Source organism: Nicotiana attenuata, unplaced genomic scaffold, assembly GCF_001879085.1.
Source record: "Nicotiana attenuata strain UT unplaced genomic scaffold, NIATTr2, whole genome shotgun sequence".
In the NCBI taxonomy this organism is placed as follows: Eukaryota; Viridiplantae; Streptophyta; class Magnoliopsida; order Solanales; family Solanaceae; genus Nicotiana; species Nicotiana attenuata.
In genome coordinates this window covers 17,656-20,973 of record NW_017676077.1, presented here as the reverse complement: position 1 = coordinate 20,973, position 3,318 = coordinate 17,656, and positions in this window count along the sequence as shown.

Sequence of the window (3,318 nt, the reverse complement as noted above, 5' to 3'; positions counted from 1 at the left end):
GGAGGTTGCAATGTCTCTAAATGTATCACAGTCACCGGTTCATCTAAATTATTTGATATCACATACTGCAATACATTTCCAACAACTATATTTTTGCGAATAATTTGTTAAATGCATACATATTTTTTTGAAAAATTTGTTTCTCTGACAGCCATACGTTACCCAGGGTAACTCAAACAGGTTCTCAAGACAGGAGTAAATGCAAAGCAGGGAGTCAAGAGCACGAACCAACCATCCCCCACAAAACTCACAATTTTTCATTGAATGCGGGCACATGGAATATAACAAGGGTATTCGAAAATATATACACACAGCAAGTTACTATCTTCATAATGACAAGGGTGCCAAATGCAACACATCAAGCTAAGAAATACTTTACTCTCACATTTATTCTTTACATGAGACTAAGAACCGTCTCCATCTCTTGCATGAGGCTAAGCAATGCCTCCGTAATTACATAAGGCTAAGCATTGCCTTTCCTTGCATGAGACTAAGCACTGTCTCCATTTCCTGCACGAGGCTAAGCATTGCCTATCTTGTCGTGTGTGCTTCAAATGAAGTAATTTCCCTTACTAGCAACACACGCATAAATCTTCATTATCTCGCTGCATGCGCATCAATAACACCACTCTTATGCCGACGCATGCGCATCTCATCACAACACAATAATCATCTCGCACCACACGTGCCAATATGCCACAATATTGCCAAAATAATAATACCACTACCACAATGATATATAGCCCACAGCTCAACAACAATGTGTACAAGATTTCAACAATAACACAATGCATTGGAAGAATAACTCAACAATGAAAGATGTTCTAACAAATTTAATTCAATGCATATAAATAACCTAAGAGTCTAAACTTGTCAATTACCATAAATAAATCCTGTACACACACTCGTCACCTCATGTACACGTCTTTCACATAATTCAAATAATTCAATTAGACCAAATCCTACGGAGTAGTCCCCCCCCCCCCNTTAACCATACTAATGCATGCATTAATAGCCTTGGTATTACTAATGTCATGGTTTTCTATGCATTACTTATACATAGGATAATACCAAGTATGATGTATAACTAATACAAGTATTAGTTATACATATGTTGAAAATATGTACCAAACAAGGTATTAGTAATGCACAAAGCTAATGCTTGCATTATTTTTTCTAATACCTTCTACCAAACGACCCCTAAGCATTGTCTCCATCTCTTGCATGAGGCTAAACATTGCCTCTGTAATTGCATAAGGCTAAGCATTGCCTTCCGTTGTATGAGACTAAGCATTGTCTCCATCTTCCGCATGAGGTTAAGCATTGCCTCTGTAATCGCATAAGGTTAAGCATTGCCTTTCTTGCATGAGGATAAGCATGGCCTCCGTAATTGCGTGAGGCTAAGTACTGCCTTTTCTTTGCATAAGACTAAATACTATCTCCACTACACTACCTAAGACAAAGCACTATCCCCTTTATTCACCTCGGGCTAAGCACTGCCCTTATCTCACACAAGACTAAGCTTTGTCTTGTCTCGCCCTCGCATATGACCAAGCATCATATCTTTGCATTTCATAGGCTGAAACATCGCCACATTGTCCGAAGGCATCATAGTCCGAAGGCATCATCCTCATAGCCGGGAGATACCATTCCATGGCCTGAGGATCTCTCAAAATTGCACATCATTATTCAAAGGCGTCATAGTCCAGAGGATCCATCCTCATGGCCTGAGGACATCATTTCATGGCCTGCGAATCCCTTATCATACACTTCATCTTCCAGGACATCATGGTCTAAGGATATCATCCTCATCGTCCAAAGACAACCTTTATGGTCCAAAGGGAATTTGCATCATGTTTAAATTTTTGCAATAACCCATATATATATTCGCATGCATCGTGTTTTAAGTTTTACAGGTAATTTGGGAGGTAAAATTCTGCAAACAGGAGCAATCTTCGCTCCGGTTTCCATTCACAACGTTCACATCCTTCAATTGCTTCAAATGTAACCGATTACCAAAAATTGCCCACCTTTTATTCTATGTCCGTTCCGATATCTGCCTCGTGGTACATCCATAACGTTTCAAATTCGAATTCATGACTCCTCCTAAAATCATCTATTACTTGGGATAATATCCTGTCCAAAAGAATCTTTTCGAATCATATAATCATTCTTACAACAATTCCATCGATTTCGTTCGTCGTTGGATCCAGAACTACACACAACCCGATTCCTGTAACAGCAGGGATATGAGACAACTCTGGAACCAGGGTTCGGTCCCCATTTTTAAAGTCATATCATTCCACATTCAACTCGGCCAAAATTGGTCATCATTTTTCTTTACGCAACAACTCTTTCATCATTCCCTGGTAAAGAGGGGTAGCTATTGATACCCAATTTTGCCCTATTTTTCCAAACAGTTTATATATTTTTAAAATGTCATTTTTCATCATCACTTACTCTACAAGAATCATATGAGCATTTTCTATAATTTTTAGAGTTTTAAAATTAATTTTCTTGCATTTAAATTACTTGAATATTTACTAATTATTCCTTTAAATTATTTTTTTGTGATGACTTAATAATCCAAATTATTATTTGCATCCATATACATGTTTCAAATATTTTTACTTCATTTCATATGATTATATTAGTATTTTGGGCTATTTATACAATCTTGCAATAATGGCCTATATTTTGCAATTTATTGCATTTGTCATTTTATTCAAGGTCAAAATAATTTTCTACATATTTATAATCTTCTACTATTATTTTAATGTATTAATTTTCATAAATATCATTTTTATATTTTTATTTAATAATTTTTATTAAGTTATTTTTCCCTTAATCTCATATTTTAAAATTTGGCCCAAATTAGGCTAATTTTGGACCAATTAAGGTCCAAATGAACCAGACCACTCTGATCAACACCCAGAAGCCCAACCCCAAGTGACACAATAGGTCTGCCCCAGCCAAAACCTAACCCAGCTCGTTTTAAATCTCAGCAATTGATCAAAAGCGATCAACGGTTCACAACACCCCTACTCCCTTTCCTTATATCCTCCATAGCCTAACCCTAATCCCCATTTCCCTAAATACAACCGCCTCTATTCTCTCTGTTCCTCTCTTCTCCTTCACAAACCCTAGCCGCCACACCCTTTAATTCTCTCCGATTCGGACCCTGATATAGAATCCTCTTACGATTTGCCGTCCATATATGCTCCATCTCCGTGTTACTTATACGATTTTGGTATCACTTAGTACTTGCCTATTTTTGGAAAGTACCAGGACTGGAATCATGTGAAGACCGTCTTCAAT